The sequence below is a fragment of the Anolis carolinensis genome, chromosome 2 (assembly GCF_035594765.1).
Source record: "Anolis carolinensis isolate JA03-04 chromosome 2, rAnoCar3.1.pri, whole genome shotgun sequence".
Lineage (NCBI taxonomy): Eukaryota > Metazoa > Chordata > Lepidosauria > Squamata > Dactyloidae > Anolis > Anolis carolinensis.
Genome location: NC_085842.1, coordinates 226068184 through 226095851, shown reverse-complemented (window position 1 = coordinate 226095851; position 27668 = coordinate 226068184). Strand labels below are relative to the sequence as shown.

The following is a 27668-nucleotide window of genomic DNA, read 5'->3' as shown; positions in this document are numbered from 1 at the left end:
ACTGCTTTGGGAGACAGTCATCGGGCATTCCAACGAAGTTGATGGTGGAGGAACATTGCTTCAATGCTGGTAGTCTTTGCTTCTTTCAGAATGCAGATGTTTGTCCACCTGTCTTCTGAAGAGATTTGAAGTATGCCAGGCAGTTTGATGAAGAGTAGCTGGGAAACTGGGAGGAATGTGTGAAGAAAGGATGGGGCTATAGCAAAGCCCTTGATAAGGAAAGAAGCAGAAGGCAGCAGAGAAAGCCTAACACAGTGGTTCTCAACCTGGGGTTCTCAGATGTTTTTGGCCTACAACTCCCAGAAATCCCAGCCCATTTACCAGTTGTTAGGATTCCTGGAAGTTGAAGGCCAAAAATATCTGGGGACCCCAAGTTGAGAACCACTGGTCTAGAAAATTCATGGAAACAGAGAAGTTTGGCAATTAAGGAAAAGAAGATACGGAAATTGCTGCAACCTTGATGCCATTAGACCTCTCTGTGAGAAAGAGGAACTAACCAATGTGAGTTGTGAAATTGCCTGAAAGTATTCTTTTAGAAACAGCTGGGGAATTGTTAAACTCTAGTGCCAACTAGGGATTGTCTGTATGAGAGTTCCTGTTTTCTGTTGAGCTGTGCAGAATAAAAACAACTATTACATTTTAAAGAAATGTTGTGCTTAATGAAGATGGAAGCCCAGAATTTCAAGTTTCACATATTTTCAAATTGTTTTAAGTTACATTAATGCCATTTATTTAATGGCCTTTAAATTGTGTTTTAAGCTTTATATACACTGTCAAATTAGTGCAGTTTGGGTCCACATTAACTGCTATGACTCAGTTATGAGATCCTGGATTCTGTAGTTTGATGAGGCATCAGCATGACTCTATAGCATTGAATCATGGCAGTTAAAGTGGTGTCAAGCTGAATTAATTCTACAGTATAGATGCATCCTGCTATGATTCTAAATGCATTTTCTTTCAATCTATATTGTGAGCCACCTTGAGTCCCATGTCAGTAAGCTATCAAGGAAATGCGTAGCAGATAAAAATATATAATTTTCTTTTAGGATTTTCCACTTCTTCAAATGACAAGAATATTTCCCAAATACACTTATGGATGCTTGTTTTATATTTTAAAACATGCCAACATATGTATAAGCAGACATAATTCTGCTTAGAAATGCATTCAAAAGGCTTCCCAAAATACATTTGGCTGGCTGAGATGAGAATCTGACACCTTGCTTTAGTAGATATGACCTTGCATTTAAACAAGCTTGTGTATGTACGCTGATACACAAACAAGCTACATTTTGAATTTTCTATCAATGGGAAACCTTGTTTTTATAATTTTGAGATTAAAAAATACATCCTACTGCATTCAGAGAACCTGTCCAATCAGGAAACAAAAGAAATTCTGAAATGAGGCTCACTGCTGTTCTATCCGTGGGTCTAAGCCCCATACAATGGAATAGGGCATATTTTGGTGTGGCTAATAGGCTATACATAGGATCACACTCAATGCACATTGTATTTGAGGAAATTCACAAACTCTGTTCAAATGGCGAGAGCTGACAGTTTCAGCACAGTGGCAGAACTAGTTGTCTCAACACAAAAATTTGCGGAAATCAAGTTTCTGAAGTGTTATCAACTTACCAGTTAGGTGAAAGGAGCAAAGTATTGCTTATAAAAGTGACCTCCAAAGTGACTTTATTTGCTCACTGTCACACACCGCAAAACCGCAGACGTATGGACTCATGATAACTGATGGCAAAAGGAGAGGCTGTGGTTTATTGAGCCTTTCAAAGAGCTGTTCTCTTCCCTTTCTTTCCTGCCACCCTCCCTCCCTCTTTCCCTCCCTCCCTATCACTGCCAGCTCCTCTGAAACTCCACATTTCAGAGATTCATGAAGCTGGTTGTGTCCTCAATATTTCTTCGATGTTAGGCAATGTGGGATAAGCTAAGAGTGTGAGCATTCCAGAGGTTATCACCTGAATTTACAATCTTGACAGCCCAGCTCAGGCACAATGCCAGAAGGTAGCAGGTACATTTAAATAAGGATAGGACAAACTGATATTGGCTCCTTAGGGACAATAGGAAACAACTTGGCCTTTCAAAAATGTTAGGTTGATGTGCTTTTTTAAGGAACATCAAGCTTCAGTGTTGGCATTCTTATAGTAAAATACCTCTTGAGTGAATGAAAGAAGAGGTGTGATAAAACTACAGTATGCACTGAAGTCAAAATGAGGAAGAACGATGGATGTGGCAGAGCCGATTCTGATTAGATAAGCTGTATTTCTTGAGAAATAATGCTTCTATAAAGGAGAAAAACACATTAAAAATCCTTTTCACTGTAGTGCTAAGGGATACTTTGGTGGTAATTGCCAGATGATTTAGGGGTATTTCATGAATATTCACTATAACTCCAGGTTTGAGGTTGTAGGAAATGATATGGGTTTTTTTTATGCCTCTTGTCCTCTACTGCCACTCAGCAGTCTCAGATGGTTACAATAATAGAGGAGACTTTGCCCTTCATGTTCTTAGGCAGGGCGTTGAAAATGCTATGTTTTCAAGTGCAAAAATGAGGCACAGACTTTAGATCAGTTTTTTGTGGTGACTTTTCCTGGCAGGTTCATACAGTTCCTCTATGTGGGACGAGTTGGATGAGCCATCTTGCCCCACTTTAGGATGACATCACACGAGGTCCTTTTTGGCAGCATGCACCATTTCACTTCTACTTTTACAGTGGAGCCCATCAGCTCCCATCTTATGATGTAGTAAAAATTCCAGTGGGGCTACATCGTAAAAGCAGAGACAAACCAGTGCATGCAAAACAGGAGGCTTTCTGTGTCGAACAGAAATCAATGGAGGACAGCCTGGTGGCTGATGCTTCCCTCCATGGGATGGGGACTCAGGTGAGTCAATCGATGTGGAGAGTAGGATGATGGGTTTTCTACACTCCCTGATGGGCACTGCTGGATTTGCTATGATGCGGTCATAGGTCAATGCAGGACGGTTGCTTGTGGCAGGGCTCCATCCTGGCTTTATGCATGCTGCATCTTAGCAGCATGCTAAATGGCAGTCCTGAGAACATGGTTGACTATCCAGGGACAGCTTGGGACAAAGCCGGGGGCAGATGGGAAATGGCAGGGATTCCCCCCGCTGCCTGACGTATTCCCTCACTATCCCTCATCTTAAGGAACTCCATGTGATGAGGTTCCTAGACCAACACTAAAACCACTATACCATGCTGACTCTTGTAAAAACTGCTAATCCTAAGATTACATTAAATGAGCACTCAGAATATAGGGTTATTTTAACTTGATTGTATTTGATTCAAATTATATACTGGTTTTCTATAAATGCATTGGCTTGTTGTACATATGTCATATGCAGTGGGGTGAATCCCTGCAACGCCCCCTTACCATCATATGCCATTTCCCGTCTGCCCCCAGCTTTGTCCCAAGTGGTCTCTGGCTTAGTCTATGAGAACATGGATATTCAACCATGTTCTCAGGACTGCCATTTAGCATGCTGCTAAGTCACAGCATGCATAGAGCCAGGATGGAGTCCTGCCAGAAGTAACCCTGCATCATGTGATGGGCTCCGTCAGGCTCTCTCCTGGCTGTGTCACAGCAGCGTCCTAGGATGGCACTTTGTTCTCATGTGATGAGGTCCTAGAACTCTTGAGACCAGAGTTTGGATCCCCACTTTGCCATGGAAACCCAGTGGTTGATGTTGGGCAAGTCATACTCTTTCAGCCTTAGAGAGTGGCAAAAGCAACCTTCTTGCAAGTAAAACCCCATGCTAGGTCTGAAATGACTTGGCGCACATAACAACAATATCATCGTTTCCTTCTAACCAACTTTCCATCCCAGCTCATCACAAATAAACAATTTCTCCCCTCAGGTGAATATACTTTCTGGCACTCTCCAAGGATGCAGGCTTAGCTGAGCCGATAATTGCTCCTCTTCTCCCCTGACAGTAGTGGATCTTTTAATGAGAGTGGTGTCTTCATTGAAGAATTAACTGAGGCAAGCCATGCAATTTGATGTAGTACAAAGAAGGGAAGTTAGAGCCAATTTAAGTTAGAAGTGTAACTTCAGGCTGACACACTATCCAGAAGCTTCCCAAAGGCTGTGCCTCTTTTATTGGTTTGTAGAATAATTTGATCAGTGCCCTTCATGTATTCCCACTTCGCCATGCCTATTTGCTGCTGTTAGGTCTCCATGAATATTTCATCACTTCTTTTACAAACCATAACCCAGCAGGTTACATGCAGGTTAGCATGTTGGAAATCGAACTTTTGTCATCAACAGTTTCTCCCAGGGGTTTTCTAAATTATTTGCTGCACACATTTTTTCTGAGGTGCCAAGAGGACTAATGCAGGTGAGAGAGGGGATGGCTGGTTTCAGGGATGAAACTGTATTACAATTCATTCTGATTTGATTTTTGTCTGGAATCAAGGGTATTGAATGGGTAACCTGATGTTGACTCTTGGACACTTCATTGCTAGGAGAGCTAATCAGAGCAGGGGACTGCAAACATTTTAAGCCAATGGCAAAAAACCCTGGTCTTTTTTATTGACTGAGGTAGATCAGCAAATAGCATCCCTCCCCACACATTCTTCCATCAAAACAAACACAAGGTGTATAATTATTATCCAAGGATGGTCAGGTTATTTAGGCATGTGATGCAGAAACCTCCCAAAGTGCTTCTCTCAGATAGTACAAGTGCAACCAGATCATTAAGCATATAACATCTTTGAGATGCACTGGTGAAGTAGAGTTCTATATCTTCATATTACATTTAATGCAAGCCACTTTGGGTCTCCTTCGGGAGAGATAATGCAGGGTATAAATAAACATAAGTATAACAATATTCTAGTCTATTTGATTTGTCGTTGATCCACTTCTTTAGGCTACCATTTGCCAATACAGTGTTCCCTCACTTACCGCGGGGGTTTAGTTCCAGGACCTCCCGTGATAAGTGGAAATACACGAAGTAGGGACATTATTTTAATTTTAATATTTATATATCATTTTAATTGTTATGTTGTCTTTCTCCTCCTTGCAAGCCCTGGGGATCTTGTCACCGTACTAGCGCCAGTTGGGCCCTTGCTCTGGGCATGCCATGCTGCTCTGGCTGCTTCTGCTCGGCCCCCAGAATGGCCTGGCTGGATCAGTGAGAGAAGCCGGACCTGGCCGCCTCTTCCAGGGTCTTGCTGCCGCTGTCAGCCTTCACTCTCTCACCCTCCCTCCCTTGCTTACTCTTCCGGCAGGAGCAGCATTCCTTCATAGATGGCTACAGGAACAGAGGCAGCCAGAGCCACATGGTGGGCCTGGAGCAAGGGCCCAGCCGGAGCTGGTAGAGAAGGGTTCACTAGCTCCCTGGGGCTTGCAAGGGGGAGAAAGGCCACATAATAATTAAAATAATATTTAAATGTATACCCCAGTTTCCTCGCGAAACAGTGAGTCCACGATAAGCGAACCACGAAGTAGTGGGGGAACACTGTATTTACGATCCTGTGCTTTTCTTTTCCATTTCTGGCCAAGTAGCTTAATCATTGGTTTGTCCCATTGAGTACGAGGTCTGCCCAAGGGCTGCTTGTGGTCTCTTGGTAACCAGTTTGTTGGTTGCCATGTCCATCGGCTGTCTTTTGTTTGTGCTAAATGCCTGGCCCATCTTTTTATTTTTGCTGCGTAGATCTCATTGACCATGTTGCGTGCCCCGGTACTTTGGCACAGCTCTTTGTTGCTGACTTTATTTATTTGGCGCACTACACATCCTTCTTTCCATTGCTCTCTGAGTCACCACCAGGTTTTCCTCCTCTAACTTTGTTGTTGCCCATGTTTCAGATGTGTATAACATTGCCAGTAGAACTGTAGTGTTGAAGATATCTGCTCTGATCTTCATTGGCAGTTCAGCATCTGTTAAAAGCCGTCCAAGCTGCCTTGCATCTTATTGCCCATTCTCCATTTCCCAATTTATTCAACTGTACTTGTTGTCCAAGATATACATATTCAGTCACTTCCTCAATTCCATCGGCATTTATAATGAGGCGGCCCTGGACATACTGCTCATTTTTTATCCATTTTGTTTTCTTCAAGTTCATATCCAATCCTACTGATTTTGGGAGTCAAGCTAGTTGTTGGAGATCCTGTTGTAAATCTTCTGATTGTTTTGTGAAAAGAATGCAATCATCTGCGAAGAGGAGATGAGAAAGTTGTTTGTCATCAATTGAAATCCTGCCTTTAAATTTGATTTTTTGGAAGAGGTTTTCTAAACTTGCCGCAAACAGTTTTGGTGGTATTGTGTCTTCTTGACACACTCCTTTGTTTATTCTGATGTGACACACTTCTGATAACAGTTTTATATCCATTGTGCACCCTGTATCATGTCTTGTTCACTATCAGTTGAGAGCCCTTCACCCAACTCCAACTGCCACTCTATGGTCACAGAGTGAAGAGGGGGCAGCCAGGAAGACACAGCTCCATTGTGTCTCATCTATCAGCAGTTGGGATTGATGGAAGGACAGGCAGCTATAGGTTCACAAGGGCTAGCAACCTGAACAACACTGCTGCAAAAATTAATTGCGAAAATACCAAAGTCAAAATATTACCCAAACAATTACTGGAATTTGACCAAGGCACTAGATGGACTATGAGTACAGATCACGGAAAGATTAAAAAACTATCTAAACATTTCTTTATTGTTTCTCATAACATAAGAACTAAGTCCTCTGATACTCTTATTGATACATCAGCATTACAGCAAAAATAAAACCTGACATCATTGGAATATGTGAAACAAGAAGAAGAAGAAGAGAAGATCTAGTTGCTGAATGGAAAAATGGAGACCAAGATTTTCTTGGGAAAGCCTACAACAATGGATCAAGGAAAGGCGGAGTCAGCTTCATTGTGAAAAAAAAATTGACCAAATTAAAAGTTGTGACCTCATTTCACCTCGAGTAGGTATACTGATTCTAAGGTTAGAAGGACATTGCAGTATGAAAATAACCCAGGTCATTGCACTGGCAACAAATAACAAGCAAAGCAAGGAAGAAGCTGACAAAGAACTTGAAGAATTCTACCAAAAAATAGATACGGCATTACAGCTCCCCTTGACATATACGATAGTTCAGGGAGATTTCAATGACATAGTTGTGAAAAAACTACATGAAAATGTATTGTTTGTCAGAAGCTTTGGAATTGGTGTCAGAAATGACAGAGGAACAAGATTAGTAACATTTGTAGCAAGCAACCGATTGCCTATGAACAGGTACTACCAAAAGCAGGCAGAGAAACAGTGGATCTGGAGAAGTCTCGATGGTAAGACTAGAAATTAAATCTATTATGTACTATCAGATACAAAAGGAATATTAAGTGATGTCTCAGTTATTGGTGAAAAGATCATATGTACAGGCTCAGATCATCAACTCATCCGTTCTTCGATAATAGTTAACCGGCAGAGAAATGGGAATCCTTAGAAGAAAGAAACTGTTTAAAAAGAAAATTAATTCCTCGGATTTAATTTTGGCAGCCCTGGAAGCAACCAATTTCTTGATTGGAAGTGCTGATGTCAATGAAGATTATGACATGTTTGTGGGAAAAGTTCAAAAGGTGATTGATCTTTTGAATCCATTCATCCAACGAAGATTAGAAAAATTTGACAAGGCACAAAACATTTAATGGCAGTCAGACCTCAGCGAATAGCAGATGGCAAAGCAAAAGAGGAGGGGTACAGACAACTTTGCAATGAAATTAGAAAGAGCCTACAGGTGGACTATGACAAATATTGGATTACATGATTAAGGGAAGCTGCAGGGAACAAGAAAAGTCTTTAAAAAGAGGAAAAGCTTCCAATTGCACTAAAAAATGAAAACGAAATGCATGTAACAAATAGATTGGAAATGAAACAGATATGCGAAGACTCCTATAACAACTTATACATTTCCAAAGTGCAGGTAGTCAAAGTCAAACCATGTGCTGAGATGGAAGAAACCCCTACAGTATTATTGAGTGAGGTAGATGCAGCTGTAATTTAAATGAAGCCAGATAAATGCCTAGAAAAGGATGGATTAAGAATACAACACCTAAAGGCGGGAGGTTATAACCTTCAAAAGGCGATTGCAGAAGGTTTTACACAATACTTGTAAAGTGCCATCTTACCAAAAGATTGGACAATGTCTGAAACCATACTTTTAATGAAGAAAGAAGACACAGAAAACTTTAGCAACTATCATCCTATACACTCCTCTCTCAACTATATACACTGTTCACAAGGATCCTGCTATGAAGAATTTCTCAAGATGTGGAAATCAACAGGGAACAAACAGGCTACCCCACCCTCGATCATATCCACACAGTCAAACAGCTACTGGAAAAAAGCAGAGAGTTCCAGTTTGTCTTGCTTTCATTGATTACCAAAAGGCCTTCAACTCAGTTGAGATCAATGCTATCAATTGAGATCAATGCTATCCTTAACACTCTGCACCAAGACAGTGTAAATCCATCATATGTGAACATAATAATAATAATAATAATAATAATAATAATAATAATAATAATAATAATAATAATGATGATGATGATGATGATGCCACTTGTTTTCTCCAGAAATTAGGATCAATTTAACCTTCTGGAAAAAAGATTCCACATAAACATTAGGAAGAACTACCTGATGGTAAGAGTTATTTGACAGTGTAATATGCTGCCTTAGGGTGTGGTGGAGCCTCCTTCTTTGAAAGTTTTTAAAACAGAGGATGGATGGAATACTTTGGTTGCGTATTGTTTCACAGCAGGGAGTTGGCTTGGATGGTCCTTGGGATATATCTCAGCTCTATGATTCTAATCTATATATCTATCACATGGACAGCAAATATAGCCTGAGCTCTCACTAGAAGCCGCAAAAGATTAACTGAGGATATCATGATGTGAACATCTCACGAGATGATACGCCTCATTAGAAGAGGTGATAATTATATTGAAGTTCATTGGGAATGAGGAAGTCTGCATTTTTTGTTTTTTTTGTTTTTTTACATAGAAGCAACAAGATGTCCCTCCCCCAAGTGACCATGAAACCATGATCTTTCAAAATAGAATGTACAGTGGTGTAAATAAATGCATTTTAATAGTATTACTTTATAATTTGGTTTCCTGTTTGGACTTGTGTGGTTTTTAGAAGGATTCTTTTGTCAACTAAACTGCCCAAAGGCTATACCCTTGCGGAACACACTGCAGTTGTTTGTAACATTTAACAGCCACCACCAAAATGCAGGCATTTTTTCTTTTTGCCAATAACACATCCTTTAAAGAATAATAAGAAAGGGATACGATCTATATCCAACTGTGAGGCTGCAATGTCATTACTGAAGCGAAACATATTCAGGGTAAAGTTACAGCTGTGCTCAGCTTCTGAGACATCTAATCTTGCTCTTTCAAAGAGGAGAGAGCTTGGGATAGCATTTTACTGGAAAATGGCCCTAACACCTTTCTACGTTTAAGAAGACAGTCTTTTGGGGACATTGGCAGTGTACCAAGCTAAGAATAGGGACAATTATGTTGTAGAAAAGGTGAAAGGGAAGGGGTTGGGGGATTGTGTTGTGAAAGGCTTCCACGGCCAGAATCACAGGTTTGTTGTGTGATTTCGGGGCTGTATGGCCATGTTCCATGTTCTCTCCTGACGTTTCGCCTACAGCTATGGCAGGTATACCTCACAACCTCTGAGGATGCCTGCCATAGATGTGGGCGAAACGTCAGGAGGGAAAACTTCTGGAATATGGCCATACAGCCCGGAAAACACACAACAACCCGGTTGGGAGATTGCCTCACCCTTCCATATCTCATTCCCACCAAGTTTTCTTCTGGTGGCAATAGCTCCAAAAAGCCTTCCATTTGACAGGTGGAACTGAGGATGGGAAAATCTATCATCATCATCATCATCATCATCATTAAAATCTCAAGTTCTTTCCACCCAATGGATGTCAGCATGTATATATTTCTTTTTGAAAGCAACCAGAATTCTCTTCTCTGTGCATGAATCAAGTTCAATAGGTACAGGAGAAATGTATCATTCCTACTGGTCATGTTGCTGTTAAAGACAAAGACCTTTGAATGAAATGGCTGAAGACACAGAGATTCAAAGCCAGGATTTTCACAGTCAAATCATTCAAAATCTTTTTACTTGCCAAATCTCCAAAGATCTCAAAGATGGGGGTATCTGACAGTCTTTCTCTATAATTCATTTAAAAAAAATCCTTCAATGTGTGATACAAAATGAAATTTTGGGACATTTTGATTTTTAATAATGACCCAAATAGCCAATCCCTAGCTACAATTTGTGGCTGTAGGTGAAGGAACAACAACAGGAGAAATCCCATTTCATGTGCCTTTTCTGTGAAGCAGAAATAAGAGTTCATCTATATAATGTAGAAATACACAAGGATAAATTTTTTTGAAATATTAGTAGTCTTTTGATGACACAGATCATGACCTTGATTTCTCAGTGAGCCATGCTGGATTTGGTCGAGGGCCCAGCTGTTGCAGACCTTAATATAAGGTTAAATCACTGGGGCAGATATATAATTTCACAGTCATAGTTGTGAAAGAATCCATCTAGTCTGAGATCAAAGTAGAGCCTAATTTTATAGTTCTGTTAATAATAGATTGACATCTACAGTATTCAAGGCATGGTGTTGCACAGGGACCTCCACATTCATTGGGGTCTCTCACATGCAGGCTTGCAGTGGAAGCTGAGGGATCCAATTATTGTAGAGCCATAAATCCACTCCACATTTTAGGCTGTATTTTAAAGAATCCTGTCCACATCCTCAGGTTGCACAAAATTAAAAGTATGCTGCAACAATACAGGTCAAGGCATCCACTGGACCTGTTCTAGCTGTTGTATTTTCAGCTCTGCTGAATTGTGGGTTCAGGTTCTCAGTATGCCTAGGCTCTGAAGTTTCATATGAGACATGGACAGGATGAAGGCAAGGATCAGAGGTTTATTCACTTCAGCCAGAAGTGGATGTTGGGGGAGACTATACTCCCAAATCAGACATAAAGGCAATGGATACATACAGAGACATAATAATAATAATAATAATAATAATAATAATAATAATAATAATAATAGACAAAATTACGATCTTTCAACTGCAAAAGGCCATCCTACTGGGATCTGCACGCATCATCCGAAAATACATCACACAGTCCTAAACGCTTGGGAAGTGTTCGACTTGTGATTTTGTGATATGAAATCCAGCATGTCTATCTTGTTTGCTGTGTCATACAATATAATAATAATAATAATAATAATAATAATAATAATAATAATAATAATAAATTGAAAAGTCGACGACAGGTCCCAAATGTAGACTCTGCAAGGAAGCAGATGAAACAATAGATCACATCCTCAGCTGCTGCAAGAAGATCACACAGACAGACTACAAGCAGAGGCATAACACCATTGCTCAGATGATTCCTTGGAACTTGTGCCACAAATACCATCTGCCTGTGACAAAGAACTGGTGGGATCACAAACCGGAAAAAGTTACAGAGAAGGAACATGTCAAGCTACTCTGGGACTTCCGAATTCAGACAGACAGGGTTTTAGAACACAATACTCCTGACCTCACTATCGTGTTAAAAAACAAAGTATGGATTGTCGATGTTGCAATCCCAGGTGACGGCAGGATTGAGGACGGCAGGATTTTTGCACACAGACTCACAAACCTCATCAGGCGCACTTTAAACTAGATCCACTGGGGGAGGGGAACAACAGCCTGGCGAACACTATATTACCCACGACCACAGGGAACCGCCGAAAGGCTAAACAGAGGGCTGCACAAACACAGCAAGGACCAAGTACAGAGAGCACAATAATCCCAAATAAACAGTTCGAGGGGAGGTCACAGGGGCTTACATGTCTTTACACTAATGCTCAGAGCATGGGAAATAAGCAAGACGAACTCCAACTCCTAGCACAGCACCACACATACGATGTCATAGGCATCACTGAAACCTGGTGGGATGACTCCCATCACTGGAATTTAGCCATTGAGGGCTATAACCTCTTTCACAGAAATAGAACAAAGGGGAGAGGAGGGGGAGTAGCTTTATATGTCAAAAACAGTTACGTTGCAGAAGAAATGCAAGACTGTAATCCGGGAAACCAGCTTGAAAGCATCTGGATAAGAATCAAGGGAACCGGGACTCAAAAAGATCTTGTCGTGGGTGTCTACTACAGACCTCCGAGTCAGGATGAAGGACTTGATGAAGCCTTCTGTCAACAGCTGACCAAACAGGCACAAAGAAGAGATATAGTAGTCATGGGCGATTTCAATTATCCCGATATCTGCTGGAAAACAAACTCAGCCAAGAGTACAAAGTCCAACAAATTCCTCACTTGCCTTGCAGATAATTTTATGGTCCAGAAGGTAGAAGAGGCAACAAAGGGATCAGCAACTCTTGATCTAATCTTAACAAATGTGGAAGACCTGATCAATACAGTTGAAGTGGTTGGATCCTTAGGGGCAAGTGACCATGTGCTCCTGCAGTTTGCAATACAAAGGAATGCTGAAACTAAGACAAGTCAAACACGCATTCTGGACTTTAAGAGAGCTGACTTCCAAAAAATGAAGGAATTACTGAGCGGCATTCCATGGACGCCGATATTAAAAAACAAGGGAGTTAAGGATGGATGGGAGTTTTTCAAAAGTGAAATACTCAAGGCGCAAATGCAAACAGTGCCAACAAAGAAGAAAAATAAGACAAGTGCAAAGAAGCCAGAATGGATGTCCAAAGAACTTCTAACTGAGCTAAAGCTCAAAAGTGACATGCACAAGAAGTGGAAAAGGGGAGAAATCACCAAAGAAGAATTCAAACGTATAGCCAACACCTGTAGGGAAAAGGTTCGCAAGGCTAAAGCGCAAAATGAGCTCAGGCTTGCCAGGGACATAAAAAACAACAAAAAAGGCTTTTTTGCTTACGTTGGTAGAAAAAGGAAGAAAAAGGAGGCGATAGGGCCATTGCAAGGAGAAGATGGGGTGATGGCGACAGGGGACAGGGAAAAGGCAGAACTACTTAATGCCTTCTTTGCCTCGGTCTTCTCAGAAAAAGAAAGCCATCTTCAACCTCAGCAACATGGAATGGACGAAGGATTGGGGGAAATCCAACCCCAAATAGGGAAACAAGTTGTCCAGGAACACCTGGCCACTCTAAACGAATTCAAGTCCCCAGGGCCAGATCAGCTACACCCAAGAGTACTGAAGGAACTAGCAGAAGTTATTTCAGAACCACTGGCAATTATCTTCGAGAGTTCTTGGAGAACGGGAGAAGTCCCAGCAGATTGGAGGAGGGCGAATGTGGTCCCTATCTTCAAGAAGGGAAAAAAGAACGACCCAAACAATTACCGTCCGGTCAGCCTCACATCAATACCAGGCAAAATTCTGGAAAAGATCATTAAGGAAGTGGTCTGCGAACACTTAGAAACAAATGCGGTCATTGCTAATAGTCAACACGGATTTACCAAAAACAAGTCATGCCAGACTAATCTGATCTCTTTTTTCGATAGAGTTACGAGTTGGGTTGATACAGGGAATGCTGTGGATGTAGGGTACCTGGATTTCAGTAAGGCCTTCGACAAAGTCCCCCACGACCTTCTGGCAAACAAACTAGTAAAATGTGGGCTAGACAAAACTACGGTTAGGTGGATCTGTAATTGGCTAAGCGAACGAACCCAAAGGGTGCTCACCAATGCGTCGTCTTCATCATGGAAAGAAGTGACAAGTGGAGTGCCGCAGGGCTCCGTCCTGGGCCCGGTTCTGTTCAACATCTTTATTAACGACTTAGACGAAGGGTTAGAAGGCACGATCATCAAGTTTGCAGACGACACAAAACTGGGAGGGATAGCTAACACTCCAGAAGACAGGAGCAGAATTCAAAACGATCTTGACAGACTAGAGAGATGGGCCAAAACTAACAAAATGAAGTTCAACAGGGACAAATGCAAGATACTTCACTTCGGCAGAAAAAATGGAAATCAAAGATACAGAATGGGGGACGCCTGGCTTGACAGCAGTGTGTGCGAAAAAGACCTTGGAGTCCTCGTGGACAACAAGTTAAACATGAGCCAACAATGTGATGCGGCTGCTAAAAAAGCCAATGGGATTCTGGCCTGCATCAATAGGGGAATAGCGTCTAGATCCAGGGAAGTTATGCTCCCCCTCTATTCTGCCTTGGTCAGACCACACCTGGAATACTGTGTCCAATTTTGGGCACCACAGTTGAAGGGAGATGTTGACAAGCTGGAAAGCGTCCAGAGGAGGGCGACTAAAATGATTAAGGGTCTGGAGAACAAGCCCTATGAGGAGCGGCTTAAAGAGCTGGGCATGTTTAGCCTGCAGAAGAGAAGGCTGAGAGGAGACATGATAGCCATGTACAAATATGTGAAGGGAAGTCATAGGGAAGAGGGAGCAAGCTTGTTTTCTGCTGCCCTGCAGACTAGGACACGGAACAATGGCTTCAAACTACAGGAAAGGAGATTCCACCTGAACATCAGGAAGAACTTCCTCACTGTGAGAGCTGTTCGACAGTGGAACTCTCTCCCCGGGGCCGTGGTGGAGGCTCCTTCCTTGGAGGCTTTTAAGCAGAGGCTGGATGGCCATCTGTCAGGGGTGCTTTGAATGCGATTTCCTGCTTATTAGCAGGGGGTTGGACTAGATGGCCCATGTGGTCTCTTCCAACTCTACTATTCTATGATTCTATGATTCTATGAGGAGAAACAACTGGAAAAGCTGGCACGATATGAGGATTTAAAGATCGAATTACAAAGACTCTGGCACAAGCCAGTCAAGGTGGTCCCAGTGGTGATCAGCACGCTGGGTGCAGTGCCTAAAGACCTTGGCCTGCACTTAAACACAATCGGCGCTGACAAAATTACCATCTACTAGCTGCAGAAGGCCACCTTACTGTTATCTGCACGCATTATTCGCTGATACATCACACAGTCCTAGACACTTGGGAAGTGTCTGACGTGTGATCCAATACAACAGCCAGCAGAATGTCTGCTGTGAACTCATCTTGTTGTGTTTCAAATAATAATACTTTATTTATATTCCACACTATCTCCCCAAGGGAACACATGCACGGCAAACATTCAATGCCGTTTGGACAGTCAGGGCAAAAATATGGAACACTTCATGAATTTGCGTGTCATCCTTGCGCAGGGGCCATGCTAATCTTCTCTGTATTGTTCCAATGTTAGTGTATGTGCTGCCGAAGAGAGCACATCTGTAGAGATTTGACAGCAATTCAAAAGAATGGACTTTTGCCTCATTGATCAGTGCAAGTTACGATCCACACACTGATTGGTGGAGGCACACTACTCGCTTGGTTCCCTTGTATGGCAGGAAATTGAATAAACTGCCATTGCCAAGTTTGAGACTTGTAGCTATTTTCTATATCATCCTCCTTTGGGCATTTAAGGGAAGGACTGCGGGCAAGGCCTGGGGATGGTGAGTTTTAATAGTTTTAATCCTGTCAACCAGAATCTCACAATGGGTCCTGGTTGAGGAAACAATGGGTGCCAAAACACCATTATAGGTTCCCTGGGAAAGAAAGGGTGATAAGTAACTCAGTGAACTTTCAGCCTGTCTGGGGATTAATCCATTGTTGGATAGAAAGGATGGGTATCAGGTGACTGTGTCAACCACCCAGTGGAGTTATGGGATTAGCCCTATGTTTCCTGCTGGATATGCTAGTGTCAGTGTGTATATGGGAAAAATGGGGATCCTTAGTGGCTATCTGGTTGGACTCTTTTTGGTCGCAGATCTTGGCTTTCGATAACTACCATATCCAAATTAGAGAGAATCCAACTGATGTTGTTTGCAAAGCACTCCTTACTCGGCAATCGGCTGCAGTCCCTGCGAGGCCTGGGTACATAGGCCCAAAGCCTGCACCCATAGACCTGGGAGCTTTGGGCCCCTCCCCCCCAAATAATGGGCTGAAAGAAAACTGATCTTTCGGCCCCCAAAAACAAACAAACACATGTCTGACCTCCTGATTTCAGGAGGCTCAGATGAAAATGGATCAGGGCCCCACCAAAAGCTGGGACACAAAATGGTACAAGGTTCGTCCCAAATGCACACCACTAGTAGATCTACCAAAGTGACACAGGAGTAGAATTTCATCATTGCCACATTACCATGGCATAGGTTTTCCAATGGGCTTTAGCTCTAGTTTGTTGTGTTGCATTCATGTCATCGCTGCCATCTCCCTAGTGAACAAAGGGGCTTGTTTGGCTTCACTTCATGGGAAAGGATGTTTAGGGGCAATCATATTCATTACTCTGGTCATTTCTATATTCCAGAGATCAGCGAAAGCTTTGACAGGACCACTTGCCACTCAAATGAGCCACATGTTTCCTGGAATTGATCTCAGTGGTTCTGGTCACCACAAGACTGCCCAATAAGGAATGAAAGGAGCTGGAAGTACAGACAACAGTCTTTCAAGTTTCCTTCACCTCCTAGATGGAGATTCAATTGTGCTCTGGATTAAGAAAGAAAAGAAAAGATAATCAGGAGGAATGAAGCAGTCAAATGTTTTATCCCTATTGCTGTGCCTTGAGGGCATTACATTGCAGAATCACACAGGACTATGGACAGATAAATGTTAAAAAATTAGTTATAACTGCCTTTGCATATTTATTGGCATCTTGCTCAGACAGTAGAAATCTTGTGACCTGCCAAGCCAAGGAAGGGACCAAGGCCAGCAGGATAAATTAGGAACGCTTTAGAGACTCTACCAGAGTGAGTGAATGTGCATAAATGATGGTCTCTTGTAGAAAAAAAGAGACTAAATTTCTTGAATAAACGAACCCTTTTTGAATTATTTGCTCAGCTCTGCTAATGGGTAATTGCTCCATAAAGCTTTCAAGGAACATCAGTGATGTACATTACATCCTCTTCTTCAACAGCATCACTGTCCAAAGTGACGGCTTATAAATAAGTCTTATTTTAGAAAATGCTTCTAATGGCAGAGCTACCAAATACAGGTGATATTCTATATAATGTACACCCACATTCATAAATACAAGGGGAAAACAAAATTCCTGCTGCCTTGTACCACTAACCATGCAAATTATTTTCTCTGTTGTTTTTATATGAAAATATTTATAGGGGGAACAAATATATTGATATACATACACACCTAATTACCCACATGCTGCTGTGAAAATGAGAACTAGCATATATGGAAATGAGGGAGGTCAAAGTAGAAGCTTCAGTGATAACAGAGGAGAATTTACATTTCCCCGAGGCTAACAGCTTGGGATATGGTTCCAAAAAGGAATATGAGAAATGAATTTAATAATATTATGTTCAAATAGGAAAATGACACCTTTGTTTAAACAGCTATGGCAATGATACTATTTGGTCAGTGTGTAGATCCTTTGATTCCAGAGCAAATCCAGTGAAACTTAGCTGGACTCTTTGGACACAAAGTGAAAAGTACAGCTAGTCCTTTGGGTGATATTTGAGGACAACATCTTCCACGGAGGAAGCCAAATGTGTGATTCATGTGTTTTATGAGCTCAATTTTACCCCCATTGAACTGGCAAGCTTGCGATTTTTATACCTCATAAACGAGAGATGTATTCAGAGGTAAGGAATCATAAAATTCCAATAATAAATAATGTATACTCATGCAAGAGCGTAAAGCTTTAGCATCATTTTGAGAAACAGTTCAATTATCCCATTGCCTTGATTCTCATAGATACCAATGGGAAAATGCTATGAAATTTGATGATTCTTTCTAAAAGAGTTCTGATTTTAGCCTCAGGCTGGTTTATAACAATGGCCATCATGCACATAAGAGAGGGCCAAAGCACAATATTATAAACAGTCTGATAGAAAGTCTATGTGAGCAGCCTCTGCCCAATGCCCAGGTGATATCTTGAGTCCCAGTTTTGGGCAAAAGAGAAATAAAGTTAAAAAATAAAGTAATATTATCAACATGATCTACTTTTATATACCCCTTCTTTGTTGGTCAACAATGGAATATTAGCCAGGAAGAATCCAGAAAGTTCACAATGAGTCAAGTTTTCCCACAATGAATGAGGGATTTAAAGAACTTTTTTTGTGTCAAGAGCGACTTAAGAAACTGTAAGTTGCTTCTGCTGTGATGTTGCCCAGGGGATGCCTGGATGTTTTGATGTTTTTATCATCCTTGTGGGAGGCTTCTCTCATGTCCCCTCATGGAGCTGGAGCTAATAAAAGGGAGTTCATCTGCACTCGCCCTGGGTTGGATTCGAACCGGCAACCTTCAGGTCAGCAACCCAACCTTCAAGTCATCAGTCCTGCTGGCACAAGGGTTTAATCCACTGCGCCACCAGGGGCTCCTGTTTAAGGAACTGCTTTGTTACCATAGGAAAAATCCCAGCAAGCACAATGATACCAAGAAGGAAAAGTTGGGAGATGTTGTCCATCAGCACCTGGCTGGCTGTAAGATTTTAATCCCATTCCAGCAATAAAGATTTTGGCATGAAAATTAAAAAGCCTTTTCATACGATACAACGATAGCACTATGATTCCACATTAACTGCTATGGCTATATCCTATGAAATCCTATGATTTATAGTTTCATGAGATATTTAGAATTATCACCCAGAAAACTCTAGTTCCTCACAATTATAGTACTATGATTTCACTTCACCTGCCATGGCAACGTTCAATAGAATATTGCCAGAGAGGTCCAGTGCTACAACCAACTGCAACACTAAGGATTCCATGGGATGTAGCAATGGCAGTAAAAGTGGAAACAAAGTGCTATAACTGTGTAGGGTGAATGGGCCCCAGACCACAAGGAAATGATCTCGAGCCGTTATGGAGATTAGCGTACATGACTTCTTTTGGTGGCAGTTCCAGTGATGACCAGTGGCTTCCATGACAGAATATGATGAATCTAGGGTGCATCTATACTGTAGAATTAATGCAGTTTTTCACCATCTTAACTGCCATGGCTCAATGTTATGGTTCATGTGTTGGTGCTTCACTAAAATACAACTCTCAGGATTCCATAGTATTGAGCCATGATAGATAAAGTGGTGTCAAATTGTATTAATTCTATACCCGGTGGTGCAGTGTGTTAAAGCACTGAGCTGCTGAACTTGCGGACCCAAAGGTTGCAGGTTCCAATCCGGGTAGCAGGGTGAGCTTCTGCTGTTGGCCCCAGATTCTGCCAACCTAGCAGTTCAAAAACATGCAAATATTAGTAGATCAATAGGTACCACTCCAGTGAGAAGGTAACTGTGCTCCATGCAGTCATGTCGGCCACGTGACCTTGGAGGTGTCTATGGACAATGCTAGCTCTTCAGCTTAGAAATGGAGATGAGCACTGATCCCCAGAGTTGATCACGAGTGGACTTCTTGTCAGGGGAAAACTTTTACCTACTTACCTTTAGTCTGGACTTTGTTCTAGACTTTAGAGCTCTCCAAGGTGCTGGAAATATTTTAGGGTTAAGGGTTTAAACCATGGAGCGCTCCTTTAAACGTTTGGCTCAAATCCAGAGTGGATTTCTTGCACTCAGCCCCTCCTACAGGATTAGTGGTGTCAATGGTGTGTAAAGTCAGACTGCTTTCTGTATCCTGCTTTCAGAATGGTGTTCCCAATTATTTATTCTTTACTCTGCCTATTCTGTGCCTTTAGAGGATGAGTCAAAACACAGGAGGGAGTCTACTTCCATGGATTCACAGAAAGAATGAGAAACCCATGGAGGATTGTCTCATTGCCGCCTGAAAGCGTTTGCATGCTCGGCTGCTCGCATGTATTAAAACACAGGAAACATCAATAGAGCAATGAGCTGTAGCCTCCGAGGTGAATAGTAAGCATTCATCAGAGGGCCCATAATGGGATAAATGAGCTACACATGGAACAATTCCATTAAAAGAATAGTCTTTAAATGGGCCAGCTAATTTCCCAACATGCCTTTTGGATGTCGGCAATTGGTGTAGCTGCCAAAGGGTGTTATATGATCATCAACAAGAGGGGAGTTGGTTCAGAGTTCAGGGCGCTAAGGGTAGATGCTTTAAACAAAAGGTAAAGGTCCAGGTGAAGTGGCATGAAAACTGTTCTCAGAAACATTGCTTAGTCTTTTCATTGCCTAAAAGCATCCTTTTGCTGTTTGATCGCTTTCCCCAAATTTATTCTTATTCAGTTGCACACCGTAAGTGATATCTCACATCGCAACACAGAATTGAACACTTTGGCCTCATAGTTACACACCCTTCCCTCTCCCACAAGGAAGTTCTAAAGGGCCAAAGTGTACCATTTGCTGGCCAGGAGAGATGCCCAGTCAGTGTCTGGCTGCAATTCTGCAGTGATTCAGTAATTGACTGTTGACCATGATAACTAAATTAATGAACATTTTCACCTGTAACCCTGAATGCCTACCTTCACCACAGCAATTAAACTGATTTAATCATCTCTTCTCGGGGTGCCTTGGCACTTCCACCAAAGTACAAATGGGTCTATGACAATTAAAGTGGCTATTATACTCAGGGGGACTGTTTCTTTTAGGATAGCTTTTCTCAACCTGGGGGTCGGGACCCCTGAGGGTCATGAGGGGATTTTCAGAGGAGTCGCCAGAAACCACCAGAAAACACATATTTCTGCTGGTCTTAGGAATCCAAATCCCACCAGTATTTTCTGTTGGTCATGGGGGTTCTGTGTAGGAAGTTTGGCCCAATTCTATGTTGGTGGGGTTCAAGGGGCTCTTTGATTGTAGGTGAACTACAAATCCCAGCAACTAAAACTCCCAAATGTCAAGGTCTATTTTCCCCAAACTCCACCAGTGTTCAAATTTGGGCATTTTGGGTATTCATGATGGTCCAGATCCATCATTGTTTGAAATCCACAGTGCTCTCTGGATGTAGGTGAACTACAACTTCAAAACTCATGGTCAATGCCCACCAAACCCTTCCAGTATTTTCTGTTGATCATGGGAGTTCTTTGTGCCAGGTTTTGTTCAATTCCATCATTGATGGAGTTCAGAGTGCTCTTTGATTGTAGCTTAACTATAAATTCCAGCAACTACAGTTCCCAAATGACAAATTCAATCCCCCCCAACCCCACCAGTATTCAAATTTGGACATATCAAATTTGGTCCAGTGAATGAAAACACATCCTGCATATCAGATATTTACATTATGATTCATAGCAGTAACAAAATGATAGTTATGAGGTAGCAATGAAAATAATTTAATGTGGGGGTCACCACAACATGAGGAACTGTATTAAAGGGTCACGGCATTAGGAAGGTTTAGAACCACTGTTTTAGGATACAGAAGTAATAAACATGCAAGTGGGTGAAAAACATAGCAGCTTTATTATTATAAATGTTAAAGTCTCTAATGCAAGTTCCCAGAACAATTCCAGTCTCCAATCAGCTGTTGGGAGCCCAAAGAAACAGCAGCTGAGATAACCCAAGCTGATGATGTGTCACATCTTGCTGCCTCTTCTAGTCTGCATCAAACTCCCACAGAGCAATGCTGTGAGAGGGTTTATAAAGAAAACATCCCCTGGACTATATTCACTTTTGCATTCTCCATCCATAACTCCTGTTCACTGCTAGATAAGCACCTCTGATCAACACCCCCCTTTGACTAATGTGTACATCTGAACAAATGGATTAATAAGGGTAATTCTGGCTACTCACTTATATTTATGCCTAAGAGGCTGATACAAGTTCCTTCCAAGGCTGTGCTGAGTATGTGGTGAGGATAAGCATAATCGGATGCCAAGGTTATACAAGTTTAATATAGAGGAAGGCCTAATCTTAGCATCTTCTGAAACTGCAGAGGTTTCTAGGAGAAACAGGCCAATATGATTAGCATAATCAGCCAAGAAGTTTAGCATAATGGGACAATTGAGACACTGGTTTGAAAGTGAATGGCTTCCAACTGGTAAGGCAATCAGACAAGGCTGCATTTTAGGATAATGCCTGTTTAATATGTATGCAGAATAAGCTTTATGGAAAGCTGGAGTACACTGAAGGAGCTGGTGTGAAATTTGGAAGAAGAAATATCAACAATGTAATATATGTAAATGATACTGCATTGCTAGCAGAAAATAGCTTGGAACAACTATTAAGAAAAGCCAAGGAAACAAGTGCAAAGGCAGGTTTACAACCTAACATTAGGAAAACAAAAATAACGAACATAACTTTAAAGTGGATGATGAAGACATTGACATGGTCAAAGGTTTTCTGTACATTGGCTTAGTCATAAATCAAAATTTTGTCAACAACTAAACCATGAGAATATGGGAACCTATGAAGGTTCCTGGTGGTGGCGCAGTGTGTTAAAGCACTGAGCTGCTGAACTTGCAGACCGAAACGTCCCAGGTTCAAATCCCGGGAGTGGAATGAGCGCCTGCTCTTAGCCTCAGCTCCTGCCAACCTAGCAGTTCGAAAACATGCAAATGTGAGTAGATCAATAGGTACCGCTCCGGCGGGAAGGTAACAGCGTTCCATGCAGTCATGCTGGCCACATGACCTTGGAGGTGTCTATGGACAACGCTGGCTCTTCGGCTTAGAAATGGAGATGAGCACCAACCCCCAGAGTCGTTCACGACTGGACTTAACGTCAGGGGAAAACCTTTACCTTTACCTATGAAGGAATAGTAGTAGTAGTAGTAGTAGTAGTAATAATAATAATAATAATAATAATAATAATAATAATAATAATAAGATATACTGCTGGCATCATAAACTGGACACAGGTGGAACTGGACAATTTGGACAGAAAAACAAGAAAACTTGTGACCATTCATCATTCACTTCATCCTCGCAGTGATGTTGATCGGCTATATCTGCCTAGAAGATCTGGTGGCAGAGGACTCTTACAAGTAAAACAAGCAGTCAAAGAAGAAGAACATGCCCTGGCAGGATATGTAAAGCAAAGTGAAGAACCTGCTTTGATTGAAGTAAAAAATCAGAAACTCCTCAAAGCACAACAGACAAAGAATCAGTACAAGAAAACTACATTACAAACTAGAGCTGACAGCTGGCACAACAAAGCTTTGCATGGAAAGTTCCTTGACAAAATTGAAGGAAAACCTGATAAGGAGAAGACCTGGCTATGGCTCACAAATGGGAAGAAGGAGACAGAAGGCCTGATTCCTGCAGCCCAGGAGCAAATCATCAGAACAAATGTAATTAAGGCCAAGATCGAAAAATCAGCTGATGACCCAAAATGCAGACTGTGCAAGGAAGCTGACGAAACCATTGATCATATCCTCAGCTGCTGTAAGAAAATTGCACAGACAGACTACAAACAGAGGCACAACTATGTGGCCCAAATGATTCATTGGAATTTATGCCACAAGTACCATCTCCCAGCAGTAAAGAACTGGTGGGATCACAAACCTGCAAAGGTAATGGAAAATGAACACACAAAGATACTGTGGGACTTTCGAATCCAGACTGACAAAGTTCTGGAACACAACACACCAGACCTCACAGTCTTGGAAAAGGAAAAGGTTTGGATTATTGATGTCGCCATACCAGGTGACAGTCGCATTGATGAAAAACAACAGGAAAAACTCAGCCGCTATCAGGACCTCAAGATTGAACTTCAAAGACTCTGGCAGAAACCAGTACAGGTGGTCCTGGTGGTGATGGGCACACTGGGTGCCATTCCAAAAGATCTCAGCCAGCATTTGGAAACAATAAACATTGACAAAATTATGATCTGCCAACTGCAAAAGGCCACCTTACTGGGATCTGCATGCATCATCCGAAAATACATCACACACTCCTAAACGCTTGGGAAGTGTTCGACTTGTGATTTTGTGATACGAAATCCAGCATATCTATCTTGTTTGCTGTGTCATACTATGTTGTTGTGTCAATAATAATAATAATAATAAACTTTATTTATATACCAACCTATCTCCTCAAGGGGCTCAGGGCAGTTTCCAACGTGATAAAAACAATACAATACAATATAAATAATAAATAAAACCATACAACAATATAAAATAAAATTGAACAAATGGAAAACAAAAAATGCATAACATACAATCCAAAAAATAAGAATAAAAACTGGTAATTAGAAAAGAATCTGAAATGTAAAGACTTTTTATTGAATATTAGGGTCAGGATCTTCCATGGCATTGTATTTCTTATCTCTATGCATGGTTGTGAAAACTGGCAACCACGAGAAAAGGTACCTTAATCCTTTGATTTGAGAAGGAAATCATGGGCTGGCATGCCCTGTTAACGCTGCTATAGTTAGAGGCATTAGATGAAAAATGCTCTTGAAAAGCCCTGCCCTTTTTGTGTTTGTAAGAGTGTGCTTGAATAGGACTCCTTTTTCAGTCATATCTTTTTATAGTTATGTTAGCTGAGATCTTCCATTAGCAGAAGCTGTTCCTGCTTTATATGCTTCTAAATAGGGATGTTTTACAAGTACTGAGTAGCACTGAGACTTGAGATAAAGATCAGTTATACACTGGCTCCTACCAAGAGCAAATAGGTATAACTGACAGTATAAAACCCCACTGTCCCTGACTAACCATTTGGAATGAATGCGTGGTGCAAAAAATGTACTACTATTTGTATTTATCTGGTCAGGATGTCCAAAAAATAGTTCTACAGATGTTGCTAAATTGCATCTCTTATCATGCCTTACTAATGCTGGCTTGGATTGTTGGGAATTGCAGTCTAACAACATCCCCACCCCTGCATTTGAGGCTTTTTTTGTACACCCTTTAAGACCAAAGGTTTCCAAAGTAGGTGCTCATGCATCATACCGAATAATATCAAAGACAAATCCAGAAAAGCAGCCCCTGATGTAACTCTGAAAGGGGTTTTCATCCTTCCTGCATCTAGAAAAAAAACGACTTGTGCCAGCTCTGACTTTCGGAAAGACTGAACAAAATAAAAACTGTTATCTGTTATGCATTTTCCTGGGAGTAGATTCCACTGAATGTGATGAGGTTTCTGAGCAAACTATAAGTGATGGATATTATATACCATTGATTTGTATATGTTACACACAGTGGTAGATTTGGGTGATTTTACATTCTGGGCTAAATAGTTTTACAGGGCTGGAGGTCTGATGTGACATGGTATAATACTTTACTTTGATGTGATGATCAAGTGGTGTTCTGACTGCAACTCCCAGCATCCCTAACCAATGAATGGTAGGAGCTTTAGTTCATAATTCTTAGGGTCCCATCATTCCTATACTTCACATGAGAATGCAAAAAACCAACACTGTTGCTTAACAGCCCTTGCACATTATGCTGAGTAGAGCAACATTTATGTGATGGGACACCCGAGCTTTTGGGGAAACGATAGTGTCTGGCTTTACTTGGGGTTATTTATACACCTTCTACTAAGATTAAGGTTAAGACCTTTAACATACAGAGACATTTTAGGCAAGGTGAAAAACTCCACCCGGGGCTACTGAAAGATAGCTTAAAACAATACATTACAAAGGGAGATTTTGCTGATTGCAGTCATCTCTCTGGAGTCTTTGAAAGTCCTCTGTCTCTGGTGTGAAGCAATAGTTTACTTTCTTTGTGAAGCCTAAGGCGGTCAAAGGCTTCTGTTGTCTCTGGGATGGTGGTATACGAATAGTGCGGAATGCAGTGTTTATAGTGCTAAGGATTGCTGGACCTAGGATTTCCAGACACAAACCAGGCTTGTAGTCTCTATAGCTCTATTGCAGAAAAGGAGGATTCTAACAAAAGGGTTTCTGCCAACCTAGCAGTTTGAAAACATGTGAGTAGATCAATAGGTACTGCTCTGGTGGGAAGGTAACGGTGCTCCATGCTGTCATGCTGGCCACATGACCTTGGAGATGTCTACGGATAACGCCGACTCTTCAGCTTAGAAATGGAGATGAGCACCAACCCCCCAGAGTCGAACACAACTGGACTTAACGTCAGGGGAAACCTTTACCCTTACCTTTAACAAAAAAGGCTCTATACAGGCAAAAGGACTAAACAAACCAAGGCTGTCCTCTGGGGGATATTATGCTCCACCCAAAAACTAATACAAATGGAGGAACCTACACTATAGGGAAAGCCTAAACAGAGGGAACTAAAGCAGAGGAGAGGAAAAGGCAGAGCCAAGACTTCACAATTTAAACCAGAAAATAATAGAATCATATGGATGTGGGTTACACATGGATATGGTCCCAGTTTGTTTGTTTTATTGCCGTTGTCTGCTTTCGTAAAAAATAAACTTTTCTTTAAAAAAAACCTGTAAAATAGTGTGAGGTAGTTTCACCTAGGAGCAGACCCTGGGGTTTTGGTAAGATTTTGAAGAATGAGAAAAGGGGAAAAATTAAACAAGCAGCTCAGACTATTAAAGGGTCTAGCAGAGTCCAGTGATAGAAAGCATTTATTTTTGGATTACTACTCACAGAGTCCACTAGCTGTGGTCACATTATCTGGAGATTTCTTGGGTGCTGTCAAAGAGTAAAGGGTATTTTGTTCATATATTCAAAATGAGTTTTGCCAGAAGGGCTTTCAAAATGCTCTCCAATAACCAGCCCTTTACCTACATCTGAGACTATCATGCACTGGGGTGACTAGCAAAGTTAGAAGACTTTGCTAGACTCCCCCCTCTCCCGCCCCTACAAGATAGATGCAGGCACCTTTTACGTTTCCTCATCAGAGTTACAGCATGATCAATTCTCGAAGGCGGGAAGTTAAGCCTCCCCCTAAATCCAGGATGAAGGCACAGGGGCAGGAGTCCAGCACAAAATAGAAGACTTTCTCAGCACCCCAGTGTTTTCCGGTCAGGTTATTGGCACCTTTGGCTGATTGAATTTCCCCAAAGCTGCTTGAAATCTCTTTCTTTCATTTCACTGATAACGCCAGCTTCAGAAAGGGTAGGATAGGTCAAACACAGTATTCTCCACTGTTGAATTGGCAAAAATGGAATCTGCTCACCATCACTATCCAAGCCTTCTGCGCCTGTACATTACTTTGGGCCATTTCATGCGACAAACAACATTGCATGTCCAAGGATTCTGTATCAACAAATCCAGCATCCACTGCATGAATATATATATATATATATATATATATATATATATATACACACACACACACACACACACACACACACACACACACACACACACATATATACACAGTATAGTCTCACTTATCCAAGCTTCACTTATCCAAGGTACTGTATTATCCAAGGCAGTCTGCCTTTTAGTAGTCATTGTTTTTGTAGTAAATGTTGCAATGCTCTGGTGCTAAATTCATAACATTACTGTGTATTGAACTGCTTTTTCCTGCCAATTTCTTGTAAAACATGATGTTTTGGTGCTTAATTTGTAAAATCATAATGTAATTTTATGTTTAATAGGCTTTTTTCTTAATCCCTCCTTATTATCCAAGATTTTCACTTATCCAAGGTTCTGCCGGCCCATTTATCTTGGATAAGTGTGACTCTACTGTATTCCAAATGCAAGTCCCTAGGCCCCTCTTTTGGTTGCCAACTAGGATCCTGCTCTATACTTTATCACTTCCCCGGCCCTATGATACTCTGTCGCACTAGCCTTTGCCTAGCCCTTCATATTTGGTCATGTCCATTCTGAAATTCTGGTCACTGGTATTTTGAACCTGTCTATTGGAGTAAACTGAAACTGGATGCTTTAGCAGGAT

The 27668-nt window shown here is 41.4% G+C and overlaps 1 long non-coding RNA gene and 1 other non-coding gene across 3 annotated transcripts in view; one reads left to right on the top strand and one right to left on the bottom strand.

Moving 5' to 3' along the window:
* LOC134296565 (uncharacterized) overlaps positions 1-27668 on the top strand; it is a 64503-nt gene that overhangs the window by 11236 nt on the left and 25599 nt on the right. The window contains exon 3 of one of the 2 annotated variants that reach the window (XR_010003358.1): positions 16348-16867. The exons of the other annotated variant lie outside the window; for it this stretch is intronic. This is a non-coding gene — a long non-coding RNA (uncharacterized LOC134296565). Of the gene's footprint in view, positions 1-16347; positions 16868-27668 lie in introns of those variants that run through there. 2 annotated transcript variants of the gene reach the window in all.
* On the bottom strand, positions 15161-15267 carry LOC134297231 (U6 spliceosomal RNA). The gene has a single exon (XR_010003963.1). It is a non-coding gene; the product is annotated as a U6 spliceosomal RNA (small nuclear RNA).